Source organism: Rattus norvegicus, chromosome X, assembly GCF_036323735.1.
Source record: "Rattus norvegicus strain BN/NHsdMcwi chromosome X, GRCr8, whole genome shotgun sequence".
NCBI classification, from domain to species: Eukaryota; Metazoa; Chordata; class Mammalia; order Rodentia; family Muridae; genus Rattus; species Rattus norvegicus.
The window spans coordinates 90,270,343-90,291,504 of NC_086039.1; the positions used below are offsets into that span (position 1 = coordinate 90,270,343).

General features: G+C 36.7%; 1 protein-coding gene and 1 long non-coding RNA gene across 5 annotated transcripts in view; one reads left to right on the forward strand and one right to left on the reverse strand.

Annotated features, from left to right (window-relative positions):
• Window positions 1–300: 300 nt before the first annotated feature.
• LOC108349237 (uncharacterized) lies at window positions 301–8,815 on the reverse strand. Its single transcript, XR_001842740.3, has 3 exons — window positions 8,617–8,815; window positions 5,794–5,856; window positions 301–2,377 (listed from the first exon to the last, which is right to left on the reverse strand). It is a non-coding gene; the product is annotated as an uncharacterized LOC108349237 (long non-coding RNA).
• Window positions 8,816–8,848: 33 nt separating this feature from the next.
• Window positions 8,849–21,162, forward strand: part of Pcdh11x (protocadherin 11 X-linked) — a 695,481-nt gene continuing 683,167 nt past the window's right edge. The window contains exon 1 of one of the 4 annotated variants that reach the window (XM_039099733.2): window positions 8,849–9,216. The gene's annotated coding sequence lies outside the window, so the exon portion shown is untranslated. The remainder of the gene's footprint in view (window positions 9,217–21,162) is intronic. The other 3 variants (XM_039099735.2, XM_039099734.2, NM_001271228.1) reach the window with 3 other exon arrangements.

The window sequence follows — 21,162 nt, forward strand, 5'->3', positions numbered from 1 at the left end:
TCTATCAACCACATCTATAAAACAATGTCTAGAAAAAATTACAAAGAATAGCTTGCAAGTTTCTGAAGTAAATTATTGAATTTTATAAAGAGATAGTGAATGGATAATACAGCTATCTCCTATTCTTTTCACTCAGAGATTCCTTGTGTGTCTCAGAAAATCTAATTTTTATAGTGTTAAGGAAAATTAAAATATTAGTGCTAGGTACTCTATCAGATGTTTTTATATTCATTATCTCATTTGATTTTCCCAATAAATCTCAGACTAATTTTACTTCTAGACAAAAATGCTATACATTAGTTCAAGGCTAATAAGAACAGAATCATTTATTATAGAACATGTAAATTATCATTTTTTTTCCATTTTCCATGTACAAAGTTTAGTCTTGTAATTACAACTTCATTTTTTTTAAATTTTGATGTGTTACACACAGCAGCACTCCCAAAAGTAGGATGGATTTTAACAACATGAATAGCTATTCAGTTATTGCAACATGGCACGCAAAGCACATAAGTTAGTCATAATGGGGTTGGCAAGTTTTATTGCCCATGTCTCTACCTAAACTTGCATCTAAGGAGATCAGAGTTTAGTAGAAATTTAAGAATAGGAATTGAACACCAATTTGTTTTTCTCCATTTCTTACTAAAACCTAACACTATTTTCTTCTTTCCAAATTCTACAGAGAATATTATTGTGAAAGTAGAGGTTTCCTCAACTTTCTATTTTACCCCTAGCACCTCTATGTTGTCTTCCCATCTCAGTCTCCAGAGGAATATTTTACTATAGTATAGTACTTGTTCAAAAATAGAAAGAAGTATAAGATCAGTTGTTAAAATAATGGTAGTAAAGCTGAAGGAGAAAGAAAATAAGAGAAGTTAAAAAGGATACTTATTATTTGTCTTCCCTTAGGAATCAGAGGATGTCTAGTTTTTATGTCCTACTCTCTTTCTCTGAGACAGAGTCTGAGTTACTAGTTCTTAGGTATGATTTGGGACAAAACACCATCTTTTATTTTTTCTTCTTATTTATTAAGAATTAAGTAGAAATCTAAGCCAAGTTAATTCCATTAAGATTTTATTGAACTTACAGTTATGGCTCCTTGATAGAGTAAATGTAATGTAAAAATATAATTTATTTGACAGTTGTGTTGGTCTACATTATATATCAGATCCAAATAGGTCTTTATAGTAAATCAGGAAATTTCTGAGAATTTTTTCATTTGTGTTACTTTTAAAACTGGCTGTGTATAAAGACATTTGAATAAAGACTGTTGTATCATAAAGTTAGAAATAAAATTTAACCTAATAAATATTTTAGTAGCACTTAGTCTTTTATGAAATTTTCAGCACTTGGTTAAAAGTATGTAATTCTTGATGTTCTTAACTAAGCTTGTAGATATACCTCTTTTTTTTTTAAGTTTGACTTAAAAACTTGACTGAGAGATACCTCAAAGCCACTACATACTTTATCTTGTAAATGTGTTTTCAAAATGTTGCTTTTTCAGATATCTCTTTGTTATGTTTTCTAACTGATACCTGTAAAGAAAGTAGAAATTTTAATAATTCATACACATATGATGCTTGAAAGCCTATGTTACTTAATACCTTTATAACTTTGTGATTTCATACTCTTCCATTTTATTTGTGCTTTCTTATTATTGCTATTTGTTCAAATATTGTTACAACTTTATGGTCACCTTTTGGAGAATCATTTATAATTGATAGGTTCGTGGCTTTTAATTTATTTACATTGCTCAAGTCTTATGAATAGCTTTGAGTAACATTCTTTATATTTTATGATGAACTGCACATCTATCAGCATGTTGATTCACTCCAGAATCATATAGTAATACATAGTTCAAAAAAGTAAAATTAAAATAAGAAGGTAATGTCTGACGTTAATCTAGGTATTTGTACTGACTCTGCTTAGAAATGTGTCTTATCAAGAATGTAATCCTGAGGGAAGTAGAAAGTTCTGTTACAGCACTGAATTCAGGGCATGAGAAAGGAGATAAGGGATACTAGGCAGTGTGCCCTCACTGTGAATAGCAAAGCCTGATTTAATAATGAATACTAGAATATCCTCGCATCACTGAGGGAGATAAGTGAGATAGTTAACCTTAATCATGAGTATCAACTTGCTGGGATTTAAGTTCAATAAGGAAATACATTCTAGGCATGTTCAAGGAAGTTTCTAGGTTGAGTTAATAGAGGTGGTAAAACCTATCCTAAAACTTCATTTCTATAGGCTGACATTCTGGAATGAATAAACAGGGGGAAAAAAAGGCTGAAGTCCCAAGCATTCATTGACCTCTACTTCCTGTCACTGATCACTCCAAGCTGCCATTGCCTTCCACGCTGTGATTTATTCCTTCAATCTGTAAGAAAGAAGAAAAAGCAACTCTTCTTTACTTAAGTTGTTTTGTCACATATCTAGTTACAGCCATGAAAGAGGTAATTAATTAACTGTCTAACTGTAGAAAATAGACAATTAGGAATGACAGTGACAGTAAAGCTACTATTTATTGAACTTACACAAGAAAGCTAAACACTAATAAAAAAAGAGATGGGAGGGTATAAAAATTACACCTTTGATCCTAGAGTAATCTTCTGTGCTCCAAATCCTTCACTTTTACTATCTAGCCAGTCAAAAAGATAGTCCCAAGAGGGTTAACAATGTGTGCAATTGTATTTATGGTTTCACCACATTTAAATTTTACTCAGGAAGTAACTATTTATTTAAAAATTCAACACATCTTTCTTTAAACCTGAAAGTAAAGTGAAGCATTCATTTTCACCTTCTGTGGAAAGAAACAAATTGAATACTTAAGACTAGCTGCCTTTTCATATTTGAGAACAGCTAAGATTTTATAATGAAGAACTAGAAACCATTTAATTTGAAATGAAAAAAATCATGTTGAGTATGTATTTTATAGTCATTTATACTAATAATATGTGAAGTAGTGCAGTCAATGAAAAACAGCTCAAAAATAGCCATCCATTAAATACCTTTATTTGACTAAATCACAGCCATAATTATTCTTAAGGGTATTTTGCCTTTTCATAATTTTCTGTACGCACACTACAAGTGTTATCATACATTAGAAAATAGAGCAGATTTCACAAGCTACACAAATTTAAATCTACTTAGCTCATAGTCATATCATAGAAATAAAGAAGCTTAAGAAGTAAAGAAGGCTTGGAATAGTCTGAGATTAGTCTATAAACTTTAAACAAAATAGATGTCCTTTCAACAGATCCTTGTTTTGGTGCTGTTGTTGTTGTTGTTGTTGTTGTTGGTGGTGGTGGTGGTGGTGGTGTGTGTGTGTTTCTTAAACTTAAAGCATTATGTGATACCCACTTAGTTAAAGAGAGAGCTAAATCAGAATGTTGGCAAGATAAAAAATTCACACAAATATTAAATAAACAAGAAAGATAGAATTTAGTTTTATTTAACAATCAAAATAACTTTCAGGTTTATTAGTAGTAGTAGTAGTATTTGTGAGTTTTTTTTTTCCTTATGGAACAGCTCCTGAATAACATAAGCTAAAGTTTCTCCTAAAGAAATAAAGATAGAAGTTGTTAGTTAATAATATTCTCTATTTTTACTCCTTAAAGAGATTGTTTTTTCTTGCTCATCTCCTGACAGTACAATACAACTAATGACCACACATAAATTAAAGAGTTTCATTTGAAACAGTATGGATACGTGAGAGTACCACACAATATATTCTTTAGTGAAAAACGGCAACTACTAGTATTCATGCGTACTCATTCCCTGACAATAATTAGAGTCCTGTGCTTCAGCAAAGTTCAGCTATATGGACACGGCTGTCATTCTCTGGGCTTAGGAGAAAAAACTAGGCTGCAGCTTTTGTCCACTCCAAGTGTCAAACTATTCAAGCCTAAAAGGAAAATCTCACATGCCCTGATCACTCACAGTTATTCTACCACTACTTCATTAAAGAGGTTGTTAAAGTCTTCAGGGATTATTATAAAAACCTTTCTTCGCTGAGAACCTGTTATTGAATTTCCCCCTTTCCCTGCCCCTTTATCATTTAGTATTTAGGAATAGGGAACCAACTCAGGGTTTCCAATGTTTCCCAAGTAGTACTGCAAACACCTAATATTGTTTCTGCAATGTGGTAGTCCTAGGAGAAAAGGAAGAAAAAGAAACAGAAACAGAAAAAGAAAGCAAAACCCTACAAGTTACCTCTAGGAGGGAAAAACTGTTAGTTTCACTTCCCAGGTATGTCCCTCTCAAATTCTAATCCTTGATAATGCTAGGGAGGGGGATGGGTTTTAGAAAACTGTGTTTCTAAGCTTTCACTAATAGCACCCTCTAGTGTCTCCAGTTAAGTTATGCATATGATTTTCAGCTAAGTACGTGAAGGGGAATGAAAAACGGAAAAAAGAAAAATTCTCAGTTACAATCAGTAACTACTTGGGGGCTGTAAAAACAAGCTTTCTTTTATCTCTCCATATTTAAATTCTACATTTAATGCTGTTCTTGTCTACTTGTACGGTTTGCAGACTTTAGCTTGTGTATGTACATAGTTTCTAAATTTTTATATAATTTATTATTCTTAAATATTACAGCATCATGCCAGTTGTCATGTGTATCTTGGAGAATGACAACTCTTTAATTTAATATCTAGCAGTACTGAACATAGTAGGTAAATTATCTTTTTAAAAATCACATACACATATTGAGGTGGGTAATGCTATCCCTCACATTTTGATGAGTGACAGAATCTGTTTAGAAGACAACTCTGTACCTAAATGTTTTAAAAGTTCAAAAATATAGCTTTAATTTTGTCTGGAGTCAGTACAATTACAAAAAGCAATTAATTTGAATGATAGCTTTATTCAATTGTGCAGAATATGGACATTACATAGTGACATTGGTATGCAAAATTGATATCTTTTATATATGTATGTGTACGTTCACATCCAAAGAAATCTTCAAAATTTGGCATGATTTTATTCTCCCAGTATAACTCAAATTGAGAATCACATTTTATGGACTCAGGAGTCACACGTGGAAAGATAAACACAGTGGTTATCTTCCTGAAAAATACTCGCCTTGGAGGTTTATTTGTTTGCAGCAACATAGTGGAAAGTGGCAAAGTTGAGACTCCCTCTTTATTTAAAACTGCTGTCCCTTTCTTCCCCATTGATCATCATTGTTTGCTAATAATTACAGTTGTTATTGCTTAAATATTAAGCATATAAATGTGGGAGATACATTTTATCCTGCCTTATCTAATTTCCAAATTGCCATTGTCATCTATTGGCTACATTATTTGTTCACAATGTACAGTACTAGTTGTTTAGTACAGCACAAAATGGCTGAAATTTTGTATAAAGCAGCTGTCATATAAGAGACAAAATGTGCTTGTTCTGATTAATCTGCATGACCAGTGTGTTTTCCTTTGCACAATGTTCACATGGGAAAGCAAATTATAAGCAGATTACTTGATAAGCAGCATTTTAATGTAAGGGAAACTGAAGTAAAATAATGATTATCCTCATTAATCTTACGTCAAAACTGATTTTGACAGAATGAGTAACAAATACAGCAACAGGCTGTGCCAATAGTGGTCTTTTGCTACGAGGATATGCCTGCCCAATCTTTCTTAACATTAACAGACTTTATTTCTCAGTATTCAGTTCTCCTACATTTGAGAAACATCTTTACTCATTAAAGATTTTTTAAAATATCTTATCAATTATATAATCATATAACACTTTATGGCTAAAGTTAAGAGAGAAAGCATATTTCCATACTTACATGATATATGTTGTCATAATTATACTTTTATATGCATAGCAGAATCATCATTCAGGATCCTAACTGGGACATTGAAAAAACTGTAGTGAATACCACAGTTGCATCATATCAGTTTTTGTAACAACACATAGACATAGTATCCTTCTGACTTTTGAAAGCTTTGTTAATTGCAAGATTTTTTATAGAATTTACATTTTATAGCCACACAATCTGAAACCACATGTGCTTGGAGAACAAACAGTATTATAAACAGTGCAGGCTTGGGTTTTCCAACTCTTTGGCATTTTTATGTATTCTTATTTCCTTATTTGAGAAGCTAATAATATCTACCTCGAGAAGTAGTTTTTGAGGATTAATAGTGCTGTTTAATAATGCAGACGGTCCATAAATTCATTTAGTCACAGAGGGGTCCTTCTCTCTGCAGGAAATGCAAGGTTCTTATCAGTTCTTTCAGAGTTAGAATTCAGTCTGCTTTTGCCAGGTGTTCTGGCTTCAGCTTATTTCATTGCTCACTGGTGCCACCATCAGTCAGAACACAGGCAATGAGGTAATTGGGGAAATTTCTTTTATTATTTTCAGATGTGGATTTCTGTCAGTCTTTTCAACAAACTGCATTTTCTTTTTCTCAGAGGAATTTCAGGGTTACTTAGTTCAACTTGTAGAGTCTCCTTGGTCTACAAGGAATGCTTCGATGCCACAGACATGGTTTTCTTTTGGACTATACACATAAAATAAAATATTTCATTCTATACTACAGAAGAATCCATACTAACTACTAAGCATTCATTTGCTGGATGTTTAATTCACTTTGAACAGAATGCCAGAAACAAAACGTAATGTATAAATCCTTACACAAATTACCTGTGCTTTATGACCATTGGTCGAGGAATTATAGAACGAGTTAATAACATTAACAACATAATTCTGACATGACAATAGCTTTAAGAGCAGCTAATTACTGTTTCTCTCCCTTTACATCAAATTGAGATGGAAATCTTAGGAAAGCAATTGATTGATACCCACTCCAGGTGTTGTGGAGAATAATTTGTGGTTTGAAAATATCCCCGTGACATGGATTTGCCACACTATTCTAGATCAATCAGTGATTTTATTTTCATTGAGTTACTGCCATCCCCTATGATAGTGTCACCGAACAGAGCAACATCCAAGAATCAGACCAGTAACTATTTGACAGCATCTGATTTCATCTCCTACACATTTCCTTGCTCTGACAAAGAGAACAGAGCACTGCTAGATACTATGAATAATGAAGTCAGAGATACAAGAGGAATAAAATGTAATGCTAAAGTGTCTCCCTGGACCAATATAAGAAAACACTTCCTTGTTTTTTATTTCACGCAGACTGCACTGAACTGCCGTGTGGAGGTTTCTCTAAGCAGTGGCTTCAGGTATAAGAAATAAATACAACAAAAAAGATTTGAGGAATTTGTAAAGCAAGATTTTAAGTTAAAGTTAAAAATACAATTGGAATTTGGAAGGGGGTTAGGAAAATAAAGTGGGGTATAGTGGAGCAAGGATTCATAAAAATTTTCCCTCAAAAGAACTTTCTGTAAAAATGCTATTCAAGAAAATCAAGCAACAATAACTAGCAGACTATTTTGTTTTTCATATTCTGTTCCTTTGCAGATGCAATCTCTCATTCTATTTTCCCATCAGTATACAAGATTAAAATCAAATTTACATTAAATTTAGATAGAAATCTTAAGAAAGCATTAACAGAATACATAGATTTTAATGCCTGAAAGCAGTGTACTTTTTCTCATTTTATTTCAGAAGGGAAAAAAAAACTAAAAAAAAAAAAAAAAAACTAAAAAAAAAATTCATCTTTCCCTTTCAGAACTAAACTGAAGATTGGGAAATCTAAGTTTTTCTACACATTAAGGAAAGGAAGTGGATTATTTTCTAAAATGCACATATTTTGTGCAGGCTAATTCAGACAATTCACCTGTCTCATTCTCTGGCAGAACCAGAGAGGTCTGGGTGTTATTTGTTTTTGAGCCTATTTTATAGGTAGGAAATTAACTTTTGCTTCTTGGTATTCATGACTTATCTGAGCCACACACCTGACACAGTGACCTTTGATGCTTTAGTGCTCTCCAGAGACCTGACACCCTATGCCAGGCAGGCTTCACTAACTGAGCTGCCAAGCTTATTGGCAAGCATTAGGCGTGCAGCTCCATACTGGGTACTTCCTTGTCTGGTATCCTTTACTGCTTTCAAACCACATTGTTCATATAGTGACACCACCCTTTCCCCTCAGACCTGACCCTTTTAATGATACCCTTAGTTTTCCTCTGGGATAGCCAAACGCTGTGTTTCCTCCACAGACACTCTCACTCCACCCTACCCCACACAGGAGAATGTGTGTGTACAGGCAGCCAAGGTCTCTGAGATTGCTCACAGTTAGATATGATATATTCAGAAACAGGCACTTGGCTCAAATAGTGACTTCTTTTGGCTCTTGCCCCTAGTTCCCCTAGTGTGCCCTAAATATCCTTTGTATGAGAAAACGGTGTTGCTTGTTGTTGGTTCTCTAGCTGGAGTCAACTGAGACAGAGGAATCTCAAGAAAGCACACATACCAAGAAAAATCAAACTTCTGTAAGATGATGTAAAGGAGTGAAACTTAAAGAGGAGAACTAAAGTGCAAGCAGAGGGGCACCACCCGGGGGGGGGGAGATGCTTGCCCTACTTATTCTGCTCAGTGTGTTCCCCTTAAGCATCCAGTCCCATAAAGGAGCTTTCAGGCAGAGCGCATTCTGCTTCCTTCTCTGGGCCACAAGACGTAACTTCCCAAGCTTACCTCAATCTCACCCCCGCACCGCTCCTGGGGTTCTTCATCCTCTGGGAATGGCCGCCTCCTGAGCTGGAGTGGGATGGGGGGGTGCAGTGAGTGGGGACAAAAGGGGGTACCCATCAGTTGGTGCTGCGCCATCCCCTCCCAGCAGGCGGCTAGGACACTGGTTCACTCCTTTTCCCCCGCCTTCCACTCGTTCACCCCCCTTCTGTCCCCCCTTCCCCCTGCTGTTTAGTCCCTCCCCCTCGCCATTGAAAAGGGCTGGCTTGGCAGTGGCTCCTTGCAGTCGACGAACTGTCAGGGCGGGAGTAGCTGTGAGCCGGAGCAGCCAGCAGCGGCCCGCGCAGCAAAGCGGAAAGCCAGGCTACCACAGTGCAAGGAGTCGCGGAGGCAGAAGCTACTCAGGCGACACAGGCAGCCCTGCTAGCCCGGGCCGCCAGACCAGCCTCACAACCAACCTCCAAGACAAACAGCTGCTCCGCGGACTGCGAGCTGTGGCGGTAGATCCCGCTACAGCAATCGCAGTCTCTGTGGAGCGGGCGGAAGCCTTTTTTCTCCTTTTTCGTCCCCCCTCTTCATTCTACTCAAGAGGAGTCTAAACAGTAGGTAAGTATCGGGTTCGGGAGCCAGAGCCGCTGAGGCTGGGGACCCATGGCATGTCCTGCGCTTAGGACGCGGTGACTGCCTGCGCCTGGGATCTGGACAGTTGACCACAGCATGCTTTTAGAAATGCTATTGGTGCCCTCCCTTCTGAGTTCTGTTCCCTAGAGGTAAGAAAAACAGCAAACCCCGGAGATGAGCTCCCAAAGAAAATGTTTTGGCACTGCCTCCACTTGGTTTGGTTACTTTGCTAAAACTCTCACTTTTGTCAGAAAAGTGTCCGCGCATGAATTTCTCCGACATGGATTGTGCAAAAAGGTCTTTCACTTTAACTGATTCTGCCAGCTTCAGCGAAGCTGAATGAAACTCTGATCTGGGAAAGTGTGGCGATGCGGAGTTGACGCCCCAGACGGTTAGGGGAGACGTCTGGAACAAGCCCAGCTGAGGGGCAATGCCCCAGCAGTGATTTCCTGGTGGATCCTGGAAGCAGGCCGAGCTGCGCTCCTCTCTGGGGGCTCCGATTTGAGTCCAGGTTTGATGGCGCAAACCCCGGGGGGGAGCGACCCTTGCCGCAGGGCTTCGGAAAACTGTGCGCACAGCAGGGCGCCCAGAGTCGGTGGGATTGGTCTTCCTGGTATGCTCCCTTTTCTACCTGCCCTGGGACCTAGCGAATGTGGAAATGGTAGGTGTGGGGAATTCTGACCCCCTTTTATAAATGCAACTTCCTATAAAGCAGTAGCTGAAAACCAGTGTTCTTTTCTCATTGAGGGGTTTAAAAAAAGACTTATAAAGTCAAGCCTAACATAAAAGGGTTCCTTTTTTTTTTTTTTCTCTAGAGAAATGGCTTGGAATTCCTTAGCCAAAAGAACGCCCACCTATGTCATAAATACATGACATTTTTGAAGAGATACCCAAAAAGCAGTTCCTTCCACAAAAGAAGGATCTTCCTAGAACATGTATAAAACGGTCCCTTTCCCGAAAATGTCTCTTGCTACGAGCTTCAGTGGAAAAGGTGACTTTAAAAAGCGATCACATTGCTTTAGAGACTTTGGAAGAGCGCAAGGATAGTATAGCTCCGTTGGAGACACTTCTCTGTGAGCTCAGAGTCACAAAGCGACTAGTCCCTGGGGTGTCAATGTCCCAGAGTGCACGGCAGGATCCGCTTCCGTGTCTCCCCCAAGGAAAGACTTTTTAGGGTTTGAGTGAAGATGGCCCCTTTGCTGCCTGTGATTTATTCCAGGCTCCACTAGGTTAGCCGCCTTTGCGGCTTGGGGTGCGGGGCACTGGGATGTGCGCTTGGAGTAGGTGAGCGCGCGCCTGCAGGCGAGCACTCGCCTCTGCGAGCGGGGTGTCCTTCCAAAATGTCTCAGGGGGCTGGGAGTCCAAACTTGCGCCATTGCGGCACCCACTAACAAAGTAAATCAGGAAGAGAAGGGGTTCTAGGACAAAAGAAAAAAAATAATAATAAAGAAAATTAAAGAGCAACAGCAGCAAACAATGAAAGCAAAACCTTAATGCTGTTCTTTCCCTTACTACGGAGGAAACTTTGCAAAGGCAGATTTATACCACGATGGGGACTGTTTCTGTACAATGGACCCAATGTGAAAAAGTGTTTGAGAATCTAGGCCATGGGCAATAAGGGCTAAAAAATAGGGGCTAGAGGACCCTGTGTGTAGTCCTCGCTCTGCAACCAGCAAACAACCTGAGGAGCAGGCAGATAATTCTGAACACTTAGCACAGCACAACACCAAAAAGGTGAAGACACTAGGTGACTTAAAGCGACTCTCTTGTCATCCTTTAAAAAAAAAAAAAGAAAAGAAAAATGAAAAGAAAAAAAAGGAAAGCAAAAAGGGAGTAAAAGAAGTGTGACTCAAGATCGAAGAAAGGAGTTGTGGGGAGGGGGGAGTGCGCTGGTTAGCGCCTCTGCAACTTTGGAAGACTTGCACTTTTAATCATATTTGAAACAAATTCTCAAATTCTCACCGTCCAGGCTCTAGCTTCAGGGCTATCTTTGCCTGTGTTTTTGTGCTGGGGGAGTAGGCTTTTGAGAGCCCATGAAAGTAACTGATAGTATGTATCCGTGTTTCACCTTTCTTGTCTTTGGTTCATCCGAGGCAGAACTGGCAGTGTGCGGGCGGTTTTGAGAGAGAACCAGGAGATGAAGGAGCCAAGGTCTAAATCTACCTTTCTCCTGCTGCTAAATTAAGAACTGCCGCGCCCAGCTCAAGTCCTGGCGCCGCCGCCAGGGCGCTGAGTTTGCCAAGCCGCTCGCAAGAGCCTCAGAGAGCGAGCACAGGGAACGTAGTTTGTGCTGGGGTCCTCCTCATCCCGGCCGCCCCTCCTTCTCTGGCAATGACGTCAGCTGCAGTGAGGGTCGGCCGGCTGGTTGGAGAGCGAGCGACTAGTGCGGGTCGGGAGCGGAAGCAGGCCAACTTGAGGGGCGCCCTCCCGGTGTGCAGCCGCCCTGTGTCCCTAGGCTCCCTTCCTGCACTGCCGACCCCACCTCCTCCCCTGCAGGTGCGGCCTGTCCGTTGAGCTTTTGGAACTTGGCCTTCAGACTCTCTCTCTCTCTCTCTCTCTCTCTCTCTCTCTCTCTCTCTCTCTCTCTCTCTCTCTCTCTCTCTCTCTCTCTCTCTGTGCCCTCCCTCCTTTTAGCCTGTCTCTGTTCCAACCCTTACCTTTTTTTATTCACACTGAGTTAAATCGTCTAGTAGCAAGGTACCAGGGTTGAAATCCCAGCGTGTCTTGCACCACCCACTCCCTCCATGCTAGGTGAATAGTAAAGATGTAAGAATCTCAGATTCTTTACCCCCACCGCCCATCCCCCACCTGCCCGTCTCTGCCTGCAACCTAAGGAAGCAAGTTCTTGGTGGTGGTGGTGCTGCTGGTTGTGGTGTGTGTGTGTGTGTGTGTGTGTGTGTGTGTGTGTGTGTGTGTGTGTATGTGTGTGTGTGTGTTGGGGGGGTGCTTTTCTCCAGGAGATAGGGTGGAGAGGGAAGGGGACAAAGGTGAATGTTCTGGATGGGGAGTCCCTTGTATGAAAAATATGAGGCTGGAAATAGGAAGTCGAACACTGAGCAGGTTCTGGCTCTGGCAGCAGGCAAGGAGCTGCGGTGCTTTTTAATTCCAAGGCTACAGAGTCACTTCTATAGACCAATGCGCCAAATTGGGACGATTCCTGAATAGTATTTTTTTTTTTACTAGACAGAAGCCTACTGTAGCTTCCCTTTATAACGTGCCCCAGTGCTTTTGAGGAACAACACCCCACTTTCCTGAAAGCAAAACCAATTCCTTTTCTCACTTAGTGCGAACAATTTATTCTTTACCTCCAAGAGAAGGATCCCAGTGAGCAGTTGGACAAGGTGGTACAAGGCAATAGGAAAGAGACACAAGCTGGGCATGTCAACATCAACTGAAGCCCTCAGTTGTCACATTCTTGAGGAAATTAGATTCTAGGGGATCACAACAAATTGCTTTGCTGCTGCATTTCCTTTGAAGGCAGAGGGGAATTGCACAGTAGCTTCCGTTTTGTAAATGTGGGTTTTCTTGCCCCCCTTTCTTTCCTTCCCTTTGACACAAAGCGTTCTTTACATGATATATCACTCCCGCAAACTTAAGAGCTGCTGTGCGTTTGAAATGCAGGAAGAAGGGAACTCAGATCAAGCATAAAACCACATTCATTTTCTAGAGCTCAATCATTTGCTAAAGACCCACCCTCCCTTTATCACCCAAGTGCTGTTGTGATGGATGTCCTTAATGTTGGGTTTCTGCAGCTGGAAGGCCTAGCTGAGAGGATGCAGGCTTCATATTATTCTTTCTCTTGGTATTCAAAACTTTATGCAAGATAGAAATTCCTGATAATAAGCTTCCTTATTGTTGTTGTCAGGAAGAAATCTGGTAAGGTATTTTAAAAGGAAAAAATTGTCTGTCTCCCTCTCCCCCTTAATGGGATCAGTTCACCATAGCTTTTTGACAAGATTTAAAAGATTCTTGGGGGAGCACAGGACGGTATACAGACAAGAAGACTGATCAAGCCACTGGCTTTGAACTACATTCAGGAAATACGTATGGTTGCCACGTTTTCTATTAGTGGAAAAGAAAACTATACAGGGGATGAAGACGTGAAAGTCAATTCCCTCCAATAATCTCGGTTTACATATTTGAAAGATGACATTCATTTGTTCACCAAAGAATCCACAAACATGAATTAGTCAACTATTGTACCAAAGTGCCAGACTCTAAGAATCCAAAAGAGATTATGCAAAATTTGGCATAAGCCCATTTAAGCTAGGAGACTCATAAAATTTTGATATGATGTGGTGAATGCTCTAATTGTTCATAACGGAGGGATTAATTTTTTGCTATGAGGTTAGGAGGTTCATAAGAAAAAAAGGATGTTTTCTTGACTATAAAAATATTCATACCTAGTCACTGGGAGCCAACAAGCAGACATGGATGGTTTTAGAGAATAAAGTAGTAAAGAAAGGATGGTGGCAGGAATTTGTGGCTTACTGTGGAGCTAACAAGTATGTGTAATTTGTAGATTTTGGCCACCTTTGAGGATTTATCAGGAAACGATGTTATAATAAAATAAGGAGGAAATATCTTGCAGTGAGTGGTTTATGAAATGCACTTAAAATTATATTAAATAATTTGATGAATTGCAATAGAAAATAAAAAAGGAAGGCTACTGTGGGGAAAATAGTTTCCCTTTTATTATCTGCATACTTATATAATTTTACTAATTGCACTTTCCTGTCCCAATCTTGTATATATTTCATCTTCCACCAAAATATAGTGGAGTGTCTCTAAGACCTTTTGTTCTAGACATCCGCATGTTTTTACCATTTACAAGCACAGGTTTGCCCACCACACTCCATTTTCACACACGTCCGTGAACCCTCTCATCATCCTGCATTGTTTCTTTTTCCATTCCTTATTTCAGCTCCCTCCCTAATGCCAGGTTTAGACTTGTTAAATATTGTTTCCGTCCTTTATACAGTAGCAAACAACAGTACCCTGTTTTACTTTTCACTTTTCCTTCACTGCTTTATTTCTGGATTAATTAATCTCCATTTTTTAAAAAAATATCCTACTGCACATTAGGTACCTTAGCCTCTCCAATAACTCCAATAACTTTCCATAAATAGAAAAAAGAAAGAAAGAAAGAAAGAAAGAAAAACTCCTGCTTCAAAATTGTTTACAAATATGTAAAATTTACTGCATCGAGATGACTTAATATTGTTTCTGTGTCTTTTGCTGCTTTAATTTCAAACAAGATTTTTAGTAGAACTCCTTTGATTTATTGTATTTGTATGATGTCTGTCCATGCCTGTTTTCTGTTGGTTGTATTTAGGGAATTTAAAAATTGTGCATTGGTGGTATTCCAAATGTATATAATTGTTCACTACACATTCTTTACACAGTTGCATTGCATTTTGTCCTTTCTGGTGTGTCCTCTTCTCACGAGTCATTTCTTTTACTGGTTTTAGTAATAATAATTTTCTTTCCTGCTCCATCTTCAGGATCCCAGACGAGATAAGCTTTTGCCAATTTTTGTTTCTATTAACATATTTATGTACCATACCCAGAGATAAAAGAAGCTCTCTCTCTCTGTCTCTCTGTCTCTGTCTCTGTCTCTGTCTCTGTCTCTCTCTCTCTTTCTCTCTCTCACACACACACACATGCACACACACACACTATATATATATGTGTGTATATATATATATACATATATGAAGAAAAGGAAATGATTCTCATGTTATTCTATGTTTTATAAATTTGGCTCAATATTGTTGGGAAATAAGAGGGAAGAAAATATGTCATACAATCTACATTTTATTTTCATCAAAGACATTTGAATTTTATCTTGGGGAAAGCAAAATATATAATGACTCCACTTGTTTATACTCATTAAATTTCTTTATAACATTCTGAATTACTTGTCATTGTCTGAGCAGAGTTTTGTTATCTGAAGACTTTATTGATCATTCAATGTCCAGAATGAAGAAAATTAGGTAAGATTTCTTGACATTATAGATTTGCTTATGATATTTAAACTGACCATGCTTGAAAATGGTGTAATTATTTGGCCGAAGTTAATCATAAAAGGCATATCAAAAATATGGTTTGAAAAAGCAAAAATCTCTGATTTATATGACACATCTCTTCAAAATTTATATGCCGTGCAGCATCAATGATAAAACACAGACTTATCAATAGAGGAAAACTAGTTTAGCTTGAAATTGTCTTAGAGATTTTGTTGTTTACATAAAAGACTGCATTTTTATTAACAGCCAAATAAAAGTGAAAAGATTGGCCTCTTCAATTATGTTTTAGAATTAAAAGAATGGTTTGCCAAAATCATAAGTGCTTCTATTATTGTTTACATCCCGAAGATCATCAATTATTCAAGAATTTAAAGGAATATTTCTAGTGCTGTAAATATTGATAAGTAGTTTTTACAGCTAAAATGACAATGATTATAGTTTCACTTCCATAAGAAATATGAAAGAATGTTTATCCACATAATCCATTCATCTAGAATGTTGATGATTGTGTAATAAAATGAGCAAAGTAATAAGAAGGAAAAGATATCCTAGAATCAGATTTTTCCTTATTCAATTTAAATTGTGTTGATAATTTAACATTTCTTGTAGCTTGTCAATATACTGTACTTAGAATACAAACTGAATTTTTAAATTGGTTTGCAATTCATTTGCTAACGTCATATAAAATGAAAGTCAACTATTACTTCTTTTTACAAATTGATTCGTTCTTTTAACTTGTTCAATATGTACAGCATTCTGTATATTTATATTATTTTAAATGTAATTATTAATTCTAGTACCACATAAACAGAATAGAAAATGAAAGACATAGTTTTTCCTGATTTCCCCTCTGAAGGTCAGGCAAGTGACATTAGTTAAAGCTATCTAGTCAGTAAAAGTTAAAAAAAAATTGCTGGTTTTCAGTCTTTAAGCTAGGACTTTTCCTTGGATTCTGCCTTGCTTTGTCCTATTTCTATGAGTTTATTTTATTCAAGTTTTGAATGTAAAAAAAAAGACAAAAAGAGACTTAGATTAAAAAATAAAAATTCAAATATGAGTACCTTTATGTGTATTAAAACAAATTTGTTACTTGGCTGCTTTCATTGTATTTTCATTCCATTTAGTTACTTTGTATATTGATCTTGTGAAAAGTACCTCATAAAATAGTAGGACTATTGATGTGGTAATAGTATACATTCCAGACACTTAAAACATTCCCTTCATTTTATTTATAGGAAGAGTTCAAATTATGATCCATCATAATACCACTCCATTAAGTTTGAGTCCATTTAATGTAGTAAATATTTAGTGCTATCTCTTAATTCACAATGTTTGCAAGACATCTTATATTTCTATGTGTGTTTTTTTTTCTTTTTTGGAAAAAGTTGTCAATAATTTTTAAGTAGTGTTTTTCTTTAGACATACCATATTTGAAGCACATGAGTGTTAATCTTGTGTGGGTTTGTATCATAGCAAACAAAAAACATTAAGCTTCTAATATGCAAATACATTGTTTTGTCTTCAGGGTTACAAATATTTTCCTTTGGATTTTGACATGGTAAGTGAGAGCAGGGATTTATTCAAATTATGTGAACATCAGGTATTTTATAAGTTATTAGTGTATACAGGGTAGCCTTGAGCAAATAATTCAGCTCCCTGTACTAGTTTCCTCAAATGGAAAATGAAGGAGCTGAAAATTACTTCAAGGTCCTTTGCAAAACACACCTGTCTTGTGAAGGTTCACAAAAGGCAGCATATACAATATCTGTCCTTGTCTTTTGGCTTTGTAAGCACTACTACCTTCACTGCTTTGAGTCTTTAACCATTGATACCAAAACTGCTGTGGCTCCTTCAGCATTGTAATGCATTGCATGTGACAGTTGAACTGCATTGTGACAGATGGCCCTTAGATTTAAGAAATTAACGACTTTAAGAAGGTTATATATTGACAGGTCAGGAGCAATTAACATCTGCAATAAGACGTAATGAATACTTAAGTTAAAATGAATTCGACACATAGTTGTTGAATGTCACTCTTTACATTATAGCACACTAAGTCTAGGACAGGTCTAAGAGCCTCTGGAAATGTCAAAGACCAAAAATATTAAATCTAAAACCTTCAGCTCACAAATGTGGAGTGAATTCTCCAGGAGTTCATATAAAATATTGCATGGTAGATTGACAGATACATCTTTCCTACTTTCCAGTGTACTTAGAATTTTAAGACATTGTTTCATCCAACTGTTTAAGTACATTTGCTCAAATACAAGTGTGTGTGTGTGTGTGTGTGTGTGTGTGTGTGTGTGTATCAGAAGTTAAATATGTAGCTTTATTAAACTAAGCAATTTCCTATTTGGACTCAGATCTGTGTTCAACACTTTCTTTTAAATTGAGGCTGTTAATTGCTCTTGTATTGTAAATACTATGTTATAAAATACACTATATAATGACCTGATATTTAGAACAAGTGAATAAAATATTAACACATTAAAATACATAAATATTTTTAACGTGGCCTGAAATGACCATTTACTACAGATAGATAAAATACACAAGCTCTGTAATATTTGGTTTACTTTTATCAATACATATTTACCAGGCACACTTAAATGTACATTTCTATGAAGGTTCAAACATAACTTTGGAAAGATTTTGAGTGTTACTTTTCTAAAATTTAACCATTCAGTGTGTCAAAGTGTATGCTGAGTATTAGAGAGTATCACTAGAAGTGTCAGGTAAAAAAGTAGGCAGGCAAAATATTTCAAAGCAAAATTTCTTTTCCTTTCAGGAATAACCTTGTACAGCTATATTTTCTTTGGAGGAGAAAGTGGGAGAGGAAATAGGAAATCAAATGGAGATGAAAGAACAACTGGAGTGTTAAGTGATGGGACTTAGATTTTAGTCCAGCGAGAAATATGCAATCTTTTTAAAACTGCCTGTGTGGGTTCTCTCTTTCTCATTTCAAATATTATATTATATGTTTAGAATACCTTAAGTTTGATATGATTGTAGCTTACTAGGTTAAAACATCATCCAAAACAGAAGACTTCATTATATTTAAAGAGAAGCCAAGTAAGTGGTGCCACACAAACACACACACACACACACACACACACACACACACACACACACACACTCACATGAAAATGTACTGTATAAACAAGCAACACAAAAACACTGAATCAGGCTGCAACCATTTTTTATTTTTTAAATCAGAAAATAATGTGCTCAGTTTAACTCTGGTACCCCTGTTGCCTTGGTTTTCAATTGAGGCCCAGTTCATACAGCTCTCCTAGCTTGAAGTTTTTCATAGCCTATGAACTTACTCCTAACAATCACTAGATACAGTAGTTATAGTATGTACTGTCCATTTAACAAAGGAAGGAATGTTAAGCAGAAATTTTCATGGAACCGATTAAAAATCAGTTGAACATTATGCATGTTGGAAGCCCCTCACAATTATGTTCAAGAGTTTAAAGCAATGGAATGTAAGGCTAATGCGCCACAAAATGTATAGCTGGGTAGCTGTAACAACATCGCAGTACTTTAAAATGCAATTAGAAGACAATTTGTAATCAATCAAGATCTCTGCTAAGGACTTGTTATTTTAAACTCTGGTTTCTAGGAAAGGTGCATTTTATTTCTGTACCTCTCAAATTTTACTGTTCAGACCTTTTAACTAGAAATCTTGTTAAGATGCAAATTTTGATTCAGTAGCTGTGAATGAGATCTGGAATTTTGCATTTCTAAAAAACACTGTGGGCATGTTAATGCTGCTAAACCTCAGCCCACACAGAGCAGAAAGGAGCTAATTTATTTTCATGTAAATATGACCAAGGTGAAATTAACCAAAAGTCGCATAATTTTAAAAATCAATAAATTTGAGTTATTGTGCAATGTATTACACATTCAAAAATTAACAAACTGTATAATTATTTGCATTTTGATATTAAAATTTATCTTAATCTCCGGCCTAAGTAATTTAGGTAAACCTGCCATGAGAAAAACAACCAGTCTCTAGTTCATCATTTGCCTAACTTTTTCACCAGCTGACATGCATGCATTTATATTGCTTAGAAACTGAAAGCCATTGAACAAACATTATCAACAGTTTAACAATATTTTAAACATTTTCAAAGTAACCTTAAAGCCGTAACTATTTTTAACAAAGTATAGTTCCTAGAAAGTATGCATTTATAAAATATCTCAGTGATTTCTAATATTGTGTGTGTGTGTTTGTGTGTATGCATGCATGCACATTTTGACATGTGTAAAAATAAAAAACAATGCTTTCAGAAGTCCTGCTACTTTGGTGTGAGGTATGAACTCTTGTCATCAGGCTTCACAGTAAGTGCTTTTATTCACTGAACCATTTTTCTAGCACTATAAAATATTTTAAATGAACGTGTCATTGAGTCATTTGTATTTCAGAGCCACCAATTGAATTTTCTCATCTCGACATTAAAGTTTTCCTTTTTCCTTATTAAAAAAAAGTATCTGACACTTAGCAGAACAAGAACACCAAAAATGACAGTGAGAGAGCTTTTATTTTTCTTTGCTATCTACCATTAAAAAAATTCCTAAAAGCTGGGAAGAAATGGTAAACTACACAGGTGATAGTTTCATCACAACTGTTTTTTCCTCAGAAGGTAGTATAATAGCTCTTTATTCTGAGCAAAACTTTAATTCCTTTTCAGACTATAGAAGAAAAGTCGGTGCTCTACTTTTTTCTGTGCAGCTTATCATGCTACAGAAACAGCATTAAAATGAGGCATTCATTCCACGTATTAAGTCGGAAATAAAATTTTAAATTGTGTTTGGGGAGAAGCACAATGTGATCTGATGGTGTTTATTGAAAAAAAAAAATCCCTTCAAAGATGATGTGGCTGTCTTAATTGTGGCATCACAAGTCACCATCTTGTCAATGAGACCATTTGTCTTTTTGGAGCTCAGATAATGTAACAGCAACAGCAGAGCTTGTTTGGTAGCAACTTGAGGATCCCTGTGAACTACAGGGCCAATTGGATTAAAATGTTTTTTGCAAGTGCTAAATGAACTTGGGTGTCTGCCAAAATTGCCTTGGATTTCATTACTCTTAACATTACTTAATAATGCTAAGCCTAAACTGTTGCTATGTGTCTTCCAGAGAGCTTATAACAGCATAAATAGCATATTTCCTTTTAAAAATAATGTCCAATTTAAAAATGTAAGCGTATAAGAGATTAAGAAAAATATGTGATATTACAGAACAATTAAAATGATACTGGAGTAAAGTTATGAAGTATTTCTGAAATACATTAACATTTTTCACTTTGATTGGCCATAGGTAACTAAACCAACCCATGGAACCCAAAGCCATGGAGAAAGGAGTGCTACTCTACTTGAAATATCATCTCCTTGTTGTAAGAAACAATCTTTCTGCAGCTAGCATTAGCTGTATGAATTGATTATATTATCATTTTAAAATGTTTTGTTCTTGATTTTATGGTATTCCAGACTTTATTACATGTGAATCTCACAATGATTTTGCAACATGGATATTTCAGATACTACATATTTTGTGAAAAGTAACCCAGACTTAGGTTTTTTTTAAGATCACATACCTTTTCAGTCCCATAGACAGGGAATAATATTAATACTCTCAACTAATAAACATACTCTTTTTATGTTCAGATAAAATTAAGTAGCCTTGCATATTAAAGAAAAGAAAATGAGCTTTAAGAGCTTTGAGTTTATATTAGAAATCATGGAGATAACTTATTGAGTTATTTACTTATTCGATTCTTTTTGAGACAGCATCTCAGTGTGTAGCCCACTGCATTATATAACCCAGAGGTGACGTTGAGCTTTTTTATCTTGGTCTCTCATGTGCCTAGATTTCAGGAATGAACTACAAACCTAG